The sequence below is a fragment of the Erpetoichthys calabaricus genome, chromosome 16, assembly GCF_900747795.2.
Source record: "Erpetoichthys calabaricus chromosome 16, fErpCal1.3, whole genome shotgun sequence".
NCBI classification, from domain to species: domain Eukaryota; kingdom Metazoa; phylum Chordata; class Cladistia; order Polypteriformes; family Polypteridae; genus Erpetoichthys; species Erpetoichthys calabaricus.
Window position 1 is genome coordinate 17,407,118 of NC_041409.2, and position 12,549 is coordinate 17,419,666.

Here is a 12,549-nt window from a genome sequence, read left to right on the forward strand (position 1 = left end):
CTCCCTTTACCAAAAAAATCACCTATAACCTAACTGAATGACTATCGGGCAGTAGCGCTCACCCCGGTGTTGATGAAGTGTTTTGAGAGACTGGTCCGGAGTCATATCATGTCCTTCATCCCTCCCACCTTTGATGCACACCAATTGCTTACAGGGCTAACAGGTCTACTGAGGACGCTGTTGCTGCTGCTCTCCATGCTACCCTGTCCCATCTGGAGCACCAGGGGAGCTACGATTTATCGACTTTAGTTCTGCTTTTAACACCATCCTCCCTCACAGATTGGTGGGCAAGCTGCTAGCCCTGGGACTCCAGTATTCCACCTGTATATGGATTAAAGACTTTCTGACAGACTGCACACAAAGGGTTAGGGTGGGCCCTGACATCTCCTCGGCCATCAGCATCAGCACCGGCTCTCCTCAGGGCTGTGTGCTGAGCCCCATGCTCTTCACGCTGCACACAGATGAATGTGCCCCCACCCACCACAGCAACACCATTGGCAAATTTGCAGACGACACCACTGTGGTGGGGCTCATCTCTGGGGAGGATGAGTCCATCTACAGGGACGAAGTGGAGCGGCTGACAGCATGGTGCACTGACAACAACCTGCTCCTGAACACAATTAAGACCGAGAAGCTCATTGTGGACTTCAGGATAAAGAAAACGGACATCAAACCACTCTACATCACAGGGGATGGTGTGGAGAGGGTGTCAGACTTCCGCTTCCTGGGAGTCCATATCATGGAATACCTGTCCTGGGGTTTGAACACAGCTGAGGTGGCGAAGAAGGCTCAGCAGAGACTTTATTTCGTGAGAGTCCTCTGGAAAAATAACATCCCCCAAAAACTGCTGGGTTCCTTCTATCGCTACTCTGTTGAGAGTATCCTGTGCTACTGCCTCTGTGTGTGGTTTTCCAGCTGCACAACAGCGCAGAGGAAAACACTTCAGCGGATCGTAAAGACTGCCCAGCAGATCATCGGCTGCTCTTTACCCTCTCTGGATGAACTGCACAGCTCTCAATGCCTCAGGAAAACAGAAACCATCCTAAAAGACTCCTCACACCCCGCTCATGACATGTTCCAACTGTTACCATCAGGGAGAAGATATAGGAGCATCAAAACAAAGACTAATAGACTGAATAACAGTTTGTACCCTGTTGCTATCAGGGCATTGAATGGCACCTAATCACCTCCAATGCAGTAATGCAATAGATGACATCTTGTGCCATAGTGTTCATGTGCAATTAAGGTCTTATGTTGAATGTTTGTGTTCTACCTTATTTCTTCTTATCCTTTCTTATCCTTTTGTAATTATATTTATTTATATTTTGACACCGCAGGGACTGCACCTAATTTTGTTGTATTTGTTACAATGACAATAAAGATATTCTGATTCTGATCCTTTAACACACTGAAAAAAATTAACTAAAGACAACATTGGAGAAAAATTGGTATAAAAGGAAGGTGTAATTGGGTATCATCAGGATATGATTAAAAATTAATTTGATGTTTTCTAATGGTAGTACCAAATGGAGGCATGTAAAGTGAGAATAGTAAAGGTTCCAGTATCGAGCCCTGCAGGACATCATATTTAACTCCTGAGTATAATAATGGAGTACTATCAGCACATTTCTGTACGTACTGAAATTGATTTAACAGATAAGAACTAAATCATGCAAGGGTAATGACTGAGAGCCCAATGTCATTTTTTCAGCCAATGTAAAAGAATAGAGACATTAATGGTATTAAACACTGTGCGCAAATTCAACAATATAATTACTGATGAATCTCCTTCATCAGAGGTTATTAGAATGTCATGTATAATATGGGTTCGCACCATTTCTGTACTATGACTAGTGAGTCAGAATAGTGTCAGACTGGAATTTCTCAAATAGATTATGATGTAGAAGGTGAGACTCAAGCTGCAGGGCAATTACACTTTAGAAGTGGTTTACAAGTATTTCAGTGGAAAACAGTAAACATTAAAACTGACACTGGACTGACTTAACTTTGTCAGAATAATGAAACCAGTAAAAATAATATTCCTACCAAAGGTAAAATCATTCAATAGACGTAGTAAAAACAATTACAGGGAGTCCTCGGGTTACAACATTTCGACTTTACAACACTCACTCCCATAAAAACTTAAAAAAATTGAGACGAGTGTTTCAGCTTACGCCATTAGCGTCGTACTTACAGACTACGTGGGCGAACTAGTTTGGTTGCGTGCAGCGGAAGAATACGCAGTAACGCAGCGTATGAGTGAGGGAGTTGGCGAACTAGTTTTGTTGCACGCAGAGGAAGTGTTCTGTTTGTGTGGCTTTGTTTGGTGACTTTGTGGCCCTTATCATGGCTCCTAAACGAAAGTCAGAGTCTTCAGATGCTAGTGCTTGTAAAGAGACATTGTGAAGAGATCAGAAGGAATAAAGGTAAGGAATTTCTTTACAATCATTTTTTGTCATTTTTTTTGTTACTACAGTACAGTGTACAGTACAGTATATTTATGTCACTTTTCTTTTTCTGTGGCTTAGTTTTGTTTTTGTGTTCTAGATTATGATTTTGCAAATGTGTTAGGATAGGTAAGTGACTTAGGCTAGGGTGTGTTTCGACTTACACCAAAATTCGGGTTACATCACTGTTGTAGGAACAGAACTGTGTTGTAACCCGAAGACCCCCTGTACAGAATAAAAAAAAACAGCAGGCCATTCTTTGTCAATTTTAGACAATAATAATATTTTAGAGTAACAGACTACACACTACAAAAAAAAAAAACAACTTTTTTGCAATACTTGACAATATATGTCAATCAATCAATTAACATTTTTATACCATTACAGGTAGAGGACATTCACCACTTCTTCTTCTTCATCTTTTCCCATTTCTACATGGAGTTGACATCCTTGATCAACCTTCTCCACACAGCTTGGTCCTGCACGTCCTCCTCAGTCAGACCCTTTTCCTTCAGATTTTCATCTCCATCCCCCTCCACTTTGGCCTCCCTTGCTTTCTCTTCCCCTGTACATCTTTCCTCGTCACTCTTTTGTGTATTCATTGTCTTCATATGTCCAGTCAAGTCTTTAACTTGTACTTTCTTAGATAGCTCTCCCACTTTTGTTGTACCTCTTATTGTCACTGCAGTATTCAAATAAAATGATTTATTTCATATAATGTGAACATGGATTAATCTTATATAATATTACCAAGGAATTACATTACCAAATAGTATTATTAATTAAACTACATTATACTAGATATGTGTTTAATCTGTACCAAGCATTCTATCCAAACATAATCTACCAGTCTGTGCTCATGATTGATTGGCCAACATGCTTTACACCATTACCAATGCCCTGAGGATTACAATTCTAAATGAGGTTCAGAAACCTAAACATATTTATATTTCATTCAATTAGTCTCAGTTAATTTCATGTTTAGCCAAGGTGATTTTGGTAGTCACTGCCTTCCAACTTCTTAGCTACTCAAATTGTGAAGACATGAGGCTTTCATATAAATGGTTGGTACATGACACAATTGTCCCATGTGAAGGTAATATGTAAGAATTATCAGATCTGAATGGCTTCTTTTAGCACTTTATTTTCAACTATATTTAGAAGTCTGTAGTCTGTTGCAGCACATTTTTCTACAGCAGTAGTTAATGCTTATGATTTTGATTCATTCATAGATATGAATCCAGTTTTGCATTTATAGATCGTAGACTAGCACAGATTTTGCTAATTAAACATTCGTTTTTAACAGCGGTATATTTTGATCTTAATATATGTGTCAACGACATTTTTCTTCTATAATATGCGCTTTTGCCAAAACTAAGTTTACAGATATTGGTGTTTTGTCTTTTGACTTATCTGGGAGAGTTTTAAATTGAAAGCAACCATCAAAAACCTGGTATTTTTCAGCCATTTTTAATGGACTGGTCTAGATAGCTAGTGATGTGGAACACCACCTTCGCTAAATGCAATTAAGAAAATTTGAAATGAATCAGATGCATTAACACTTTAACTTTGACAGCCCTAAAATATACACTAGCTGTGCAACCCAGCTAACATAAGTTGAAGTCTAAGTAATCAACACAGACCTCAGTGTTAATGTTTGTAGTGCACCATGCAAATTTGTTAAGGGATTTGTAAAATCAGTGTTAATGTTTCTGATGTGCCATCTATTTTAATGAGAAATGCAAAATTCATTTTATTACTAAAAATGTTTGTAATGTGCCATCTTTTGGAATGACAGAGACTTAGCGACTAGACTGACACACAGACAGACACACAGGCACTTATCATTTTATTAAGGTGATTATATACAGTTAAATACATTTACTCTACTAAATTTTATAAATAAAAAAAGAAAAACTGAATCACAGACCAAAAAGATTTTTCTATCCCTGATTTTTTTGTTTCTTTCTAACTGACTTGAACTCTGCTCAGTGTGTTTGATGAATGCTAACCTATTCAACTACTAGTTAAATGTGTCCCTTTTCAATATATAAACTACATCAGTGGTCATTTCTACTAGTCTTCCCAGAAAATTCAATCAAGATCATCAATATTCAGTAAAGTTACAAGGGATTTGGTTTATGAGGATCTATGCCAAACTATGGTCACTGATCATCTTAATTACTGACATATAATTTAAAATGTATAATTTCTGACATCAGAGATGTCTGATTAAGTTGTAAAAAACAGCAAGCTGTTGATCCGTCACCTGTACATTATTAATAACCCTTCAGACCTCTTTTTAATTCACCACACTTTCAAATTGCCTGTCTATTAATCATCTGTTTCAAGATGTCCACCACTTTTAAGTCAAAACACTAAATGTGCAGGTTAGAAATGAATGCGGAGAGGATATGAGATGTTTGAAACATGTAGCAAATTTCAAAATTACAAGGACGATGGAAAAACGTCTAATGAAAATATAAAGCAACCAGAATAACAGTCACTACTAAAATTGAAAGCAAAATTGTGTTCCAAAATCCCTTCAGGATAATATTTTCAAAAAAGCAGAGATTATACTGAAAAATGCCTGTCTAGATATAATTTCACTAGATTACACTTACACCAAAATATTAAAATTGGTCTCCAGTGTCCATATCAAAATTCAAATCAGCTAATTGTTCTATGCAGATAGAAAATGTATTTGCATTTATACTTGTGTTCGTTTCTCATTTACTTTGAATTTGGTCTGAGTGATCTGATCACAGGTCCATTTATGCTTGGTTTCTAAAGTCCAAATGTGATCACATCACACAAAATCCATTTTATTGACATGTGTGAAGAGTGCCATAAAGGAGGCTTCAGGCTACGCACTCTTGTGTTATTATCTAACAAATTAAAAAAAAGTAATTACTGAATATAAAAGACATTTTCAGAATCAACTATTTAAAACTGGATCGGTTCGCAGCTGAGTGTGAAGCGGCTGGGATGGGAATCAGCACCTCCAAATCCGAGACCATGGTCCTCAGCCAGAAAAGGGTGGAGTGCCCTCTCAGGGTTGGTAGCGAGATCCTGCCCCAAGTGGAGGAGTGCAAGTATCTTGGGGTCTTGTTCACGAGTGAGGGAAGAATGGAGCGTGAGATCGACAGGCAGATCGGTGCGGCATCCGCAGTAATGTGGGCTCTGCATCGGTCTGTTGTGGTGAAAAAGGAGCTGAGCCGTAAGGCGAAGCTCTCAATTTACCAGTCGATCTATGTTCCTACCCTCACCTATGGTCATGAGCTATGGGTAGTGACCGAAAGAACGAGATCGCGAATACAAGCGGCTGAAATGAGTTTCCTCCGCAGGGTGTCTGGGCTTTCCCTTAAAGACAGGGTGAGAAGCTCAGTCATCCGGGATGGGCTCAGAGTAGAGCTGCTGCTCCTCCGCATCGAGAGGAGTCAGATGAGGTGGCTCGGGCATCTGATCAGGATTCCTCATGGACGTCTCCCTGGTGAGGTGTTCCGGGCACGTCTAACCGAGAGGAGGCCCCGAGGAAGACCCAGGACACGTTGGAGGGACTATGTCTCTCGACTGGCCTGGGAATGCCTTGGGATTCTCCCGGAAGAGCTAGAAGAAGTGGCCGGGAAGTGGGAAGTCTGGGCATCTCTGCTCAAGCTGCTGCCCCCGCGACCCGACCTCGGATAAGCGGGAGACAATGGATGGATGGATGGAACTATTTAAAACAAGCTTACATTCATATCTAAACCACGCCACATATACAAAATAAGTGCAAGATAGTTTTTCATTTATTATTAGTAAAAATCAATCAGATATCTAAAATAAAAATGTTATCTTTCCTCATATAAATTGTTTGCAGTTGTTTTGCTCATCATTATTAATTCCATTTGCTTAAAGTAAGTCTCAAATACAAAGATCTGGAAGAGAGTTGCTAATTCCTTCCTTGAAAAACTTTTCCAATTACATCCATGCAATATTCTGTTGGCATTTGTCCAATGATGTGAGTGGCATATGGCAGCATGGGCACTAGAGCACAAATACCGAGAAGGAAAGATATATTCAAAAACTCCCCAAGACGTAAGCAAAATGGCTTACAAATGTACTCAAGTATCTGCTGGCTAACATTAAAAAGAATCTTCATTTATAAAGATGTACCAGACTGCAAGATGTGCGAAGAAAAACTATGGCTTGCATAATATGACATTTCATCTGTCTCATCCTCCTTTTATGTGTTTTATTTTGCATCATATGTATTGTGTGAAAAATTAGCTTAATTCCCAAATTGGCGGGTGAATAAGAGTATACTTCATTAGTTAGGAGAGCAGAAAAAAAATTATCACCAGGTTAACTGTAACTTCTATCAGGTACAAATGAGGGAGAGGAAAACCCAAAAAAAGGAGGGGTGGCAACTGTGTCACCCCATTTACTGCCAGTGTTGAAATCAACTGGTGGAGCAAAAATCCAACATAATAGTTTGCCGCTGCTAGACATGGGGGGGAGACACATCCACAAAACAAATCTGCCGACTCAGCATTTCAATTTTTTTTCTGATTATTTCAATAGTTTCTAGGAGCCGGGGCTTTTACAGCATGGGCTTACACAGCTAGTAACTCATAATGATTTAATCCCTGTGATTGCATGTTACATTGGATTAGCCTTGATTCACAGTCCTTATGTCATAGTCTTATGGGTCACTGTAATGTAAGCATGAGCTCCAGCTGGACAAATGGATTAGAAAATATATACTCTGTATTTATGTAAAAAACTGCCAATGCTGGTAAAATAAATATCAGTGGGAAATTTAAGTTTTGAAAGGCTTTTGTTTACTTATTATTGTACTCTGTCTATGATCTGAGATTTTTTATGTAAGGTAGTTTTACTCACTAATGCTAGAGCAACATGTTGCTTGCTGAGTTGCACATGAAAATAATGACCCAATAAACCTCTAAAATGGTCTTGAATGCTTGGAGGCTGTGTATAATGATATTCAAAATACAAGCAGAACATCTAGATATGATAAACTGAAGGACACTCCTGGACTGACTGCTCCAGTGACGAGGTGACTGGTACTATTGAATTACACTGAGGGTCCATTCACATTCCACTTTGCAGTCAAGGAATATTCTTCAGTGACTCAATGAATGTGCACGAGATGTGAGTTTAATCAAATAAGTGCTTTTAGTGACATTTTCTGTGCTTGTGGCACACCTAGTTAGCCTTTGCCAAGCACTAGATGCTGTACAAAGCTGTGTCTAAAAGCTGGGGAAAAAATGATTGGACTACGTCAAGTAACTGACAGGCATATGCAGATGCCTTGCTCTAACAGATCTGGAATCACTTTATGTAAAACTGCTGGTTCTCTATTAAATGCAAATAACATGTTTTACCAAAGTGATGTCTTCCACCAAATGATATTTTCAGTTATTAAAACTTAATTTTGATCAGGCACTTAGTACAACTGGTACATGACAAGTACCTTTATGATATATTCTAGTAGTCCAGTTCATATTAATAACATTAACATTTAAATGAATACTAAATAATGTCTTAAATATTCAATTGCAATTTATTTTTATTATTATAAAGTGTATTTCTTGTAATAGACAGTACACAGTTTATATTAATTAATCAATTCATCTTAATTAATTGCATCAATTAATCTTAATAGAACATGGCATTCTAAAACCTACCTAACTGGAGCCTATCCCAGCAGCCCTGGATGCAAGGCATGGATCCAGCCCCTCACAGGGCCCTCTTATTTTAATCAATATTTTGCATCCAGGTTTTGTGGAAAAATTAGCTTAATTCCCAAATTGGCAGGTGAATAAGAGTATACTTCATTAGTTAGGAGTGCAGAAAAAAAAATTATCACCAGGTTAACTCTAACTTATGTGAGGTACAAATGAGGGAGAGGAAAACCCAAGACCCTAACTGAATGCAAGTTCACCAGGGAGCGGGAGCCAATCCCAACAGCCCTGGATGCAAGGCCTGGAGCCAGTCCTTCACAGGGCCCTCTTATTTTAATTAATGTTTAAAATATTGTAATGTCTGTCAGTCTGACCTTTCAGATGGACACTGAGGTACTGTAAATGCCCAGCAGGTAAAGAATTCAACTGAAAATGACTTTTGGAAGTTGAGTGTTAGGGTAAGGAATAAGTGTCTGTTGTCTTGGTGGACCTAAGTGAGAATTACACAAATAGCAAACACTGGATAAGGACGCAAATTAGTAGGCTGCTGGCCAGCAAGGTCTGAGGTAAAAAGCATTACAGGAGCTCTGTAGTGATGGTGAGTTGCCAATAGACTAGAGCGGCTAATAGAGGGGAGGATTGCACCAACTTTGTGCAAAGAGCAGCATGCTGGAAGAAACAGGAGTAGCTTAGGATTGAGTTGTCCTCCCCTGTTTCCACTGAACAGAAGGACCAGCACAGGAATGAGCTGACGTTACCAATGGCCATTGAAAAGAGGGTGTAGAAGGAGTATGACTTAGTGTCTCCTGGGGTCATTAATAATGAGAGTCAGTAGTGCAACCAGTCCCTGCGTTCAAGTTATGGCTGCCTTGCAGGGTCTTTTATATCCTAGCTGTGTTTTTGACCATTGGGGTCTGGACGGTCATTTGGCCTAGGAAACCATTCAGATTTTGTTTTTTCTTCAGTCTTACTTGAACTTTTTTGTTTTTCTTTCCTCTCGGACATATGACCTTATCTTTTTCTTTTGTTACTTATTTTTTAATATTATTGCCTAATCTTAATTGTTAACTTTCTCTCTCACTTCTTGTAAAGCACTTTGACCTACATTGTATGAAAATGTGCTTTATAGATAAATGTTGTTGTTGTTGTTATTTGTTTCATTCCTTTTTCCCTGCCCACCACTTGATAGCAGTATTTAAATATTTAAGTTTTACTTGTTAACTTAATTGGAAATTCTAAATTGTGAGTATGTGTGTGCCTGGTGAAGAACTTTCACCTGATGCTATAGTTTTTGCAACTCTATATACTGTAAGTGGGCTTGTGAATGTTATATGTTGTTTAAAACTGATTTGTTTGACCGTATGTGTTATATAAATAACAATGAACCACTGTCCATACCTGTCAAGTGTAGACTTTTCCTGGAGTGTCTCATCTTGCAGAGTGTTATTTAGCTATAAAATGTTAGTGGCGGAACAAACAGTGCTAAAGAAATATACTGATTGGCCATTGCAATAAATTAAAGTTTTGCTTAAAGGAATATTCCACCCAAAAAATGATATTTTGTTATATGTTACTTACCCCATGGAGCTTATAGTGATGGCTGACAAAAAATTCTAATCTCATGTTATTGTGGAGAACAGGCAAAATGTTTGTGATCGAACGAGAGTCAATGGAGATCAGCGCTGGACAACAATAAGGATGATAAAAATGTCCAGGAACAAATCTCACATTATTCATAATCCACATATCACTGCATGCTCAGAACATGCATGATAAAATATTGCTATATAAATACCTCCAAGAAATACAAGTAGTGAACAAATGGGAAGCTCCTTCACATGGCGTCACACTTTTGAAATTAAGAGAGGACTCTTGAATAAGGGGAGAGACGGGTCTTCCTGTTTGTGGACTACTTTAGTTTTTCTGGAGTTATTAACTTAAAAATATTTTATCCAAAAATAAATAGGTTTTGCACATTGTGGGCATACAGTTAGGTGCTCTGACATGTGGCTTAATGCAACAAGTGATTTTTTCATGGATTTTTTTGGTATTGTTTTCTCTTGTACTCTATAGCAACATTGTGATTCTCGTTCTGTGCAAAAACTTGAGATTAAAATTTTTTTTGGCCATCACTACAAACTACCTGGGATGAGTAACATATAAAAAAGATGACGGCACTTGTCCCTGTGAAGTTTTTTTTTTGGCATTTCATTCTGTGTCTTCTTCTGTTAATTAACTCAGTTTTGTCAAAACATTTATGTCTACTACCTTGTAGTCTGAATAATGTCAAATGTATTTAATTTAATTTAAAATACAAACAGTAATCTAATAGCAAAATACGTCCTGAATTTGTACCTAAAAGTTTTATAATATAGCTTTTTATACTCATCTGGAGAATATAAGAAAGGATTTTTAGACTGTCTTCTTCTTCTTCTTTCGGCTGCACCCGTTAGGGGTTGCCACAGCGGATCATCTTCTTCCATATCTTTCTGTCCTCTGCATCTTGCTCTGTAACACCCATCACCTGCATGTCCTCTCTCACCACATCCATAAACCTTCTCTTAGGCCTTCCTCTTTTTCTCTTCCCTGGCAGCTCTATCCTTAGCATCCTTCTCCCTGTATTCCCAGCATCTCTCTTCTGCACATGTCCAAACCAACGCAATCTCGCCTCTCTGACTTTGTCTCCCAACCGTCCATCCTGAGCTGACCCTCTAATGTCCTCATTTCAAACCCTTTCCATCCTCGTCACACCCAATGCAAATCTTAGCATCTTTAACTCTGCCACCTCCAGCTCTGTCTCCTGCTTTCTGGTCAGTGCCACCGTCTCCAACCCATAAAACATAGCTGGTCTCACTACTGTCCTGTAGACCTTCCCTTTCACTCTTGCTGATATCTCTCTGTCACAAATCATTCCTGACACTCTTCTCCACCCATTCCACCAAGTCTGCACTCTCTTTTTCACCTCTCTTCCACAATGTCCATTACTCTGTACTGTTGATCCCAAGTATTTAAACTCATCCACCTTCACCAACTCTACTCCTTGCATCCTCACCATTCCACTGACCTCCCTCTCATTTACACACATATATTCTGTCTTGTTCCTACTGACCTTCATGCCTCTCCTCTCTAGAGCATATCTCCACCTCTGCAGGGTCTACTCAACCTGCTTCCTACTCTCGCTACAGATCACAATGTCATCAGCAAACATCATAGTCCACGGGGACTTCTGTCTAATCTCGTCTGTCAACCTGTCCATCGCCACTGCAAATAAGAAAGGGCTCAGAGCCGACCCCTGATGTAATCCCACCTCCACGCTGTATGCATCCGTCACTCCTACTGCACACCTCACCCCTGTCACACATCCCTCGTACATATCCTGTACCACTCTTACGTACTTCTCTGCCACTCCTGACTTTCTCATACAATACCACAACTCCTCTCGAGGCCCCCTGTCATATGCTTTCTCCAGGTCCACAAAGACGAATGCAACTCCTTCTGGCCTTCTCTAAACTTCTCCATCAACATCCTCAGAGCAAACATCGCATCTGTGGTGCTCTTTCTTGGCATGAAACCACACTGCTGCTCACTAATCATCACCTCACTTCTTAACCAAGCTTCCACTACTCTTTCCCATAACTTCATGCTGTGGCTCATCAGTTTTATCCCCCTGTAGTTACTACACTTCTGCACATCCCCCTTATTCTTAAATATCAGCACCAGTACACTTCTTCTCCACTCCTCAGGCATCCTCTCACTTTCCAAGATTCCATTACACAATCTGATTAAAAACTCCACTGCCATCTCTCCTAAACACCTCCATGTTTCCACAGGAATGTACAGACTGTAAAAACAAGCTAAATGGTACCATGCACAAGACATAACTTTGTGTCAGCTTGCATAAAGACATAAACACATTGTGTTTACATTTCAATAAAGTCATATTTGCATTTAATTAGTACACATCAAGGAAAATTTATTTTGTTTTTTTCTTTGATTCATGTTGCAGGTTGCTGCGTTGTCTTTGTAATTACTTTGCCAGCTGGTCTCAACATCAGTGTGGAATATTTAACCTGCTTTATATGCTGCTGTGCTAAAGGACAGGAATTAATTACAGGTCAAGGTAATGTCATGTTTTTAAATAGGGAGAGATATGAAAAAGCTAATTTAACAAAAAGTATTTTCTGTTCTTAAGAAGTTTGGACTTTTTCACAATGGGGAAAGTATTGTAGTCAAGAACAAAGCAACAACGGAGAGCTACAAGCAAGTTTGTGAGCCAACAATGGACTAAAGTATGAAGTGCAGCTTTGCTTATTTGCCTGAAGTTTTCAACAATGTTGTCTGCCTTCTAATAACTTGCAAGCCCACAGAATGAACAGAATAACTTGCAGTGTGCCCAGAGCACCGATTAGGGCTAC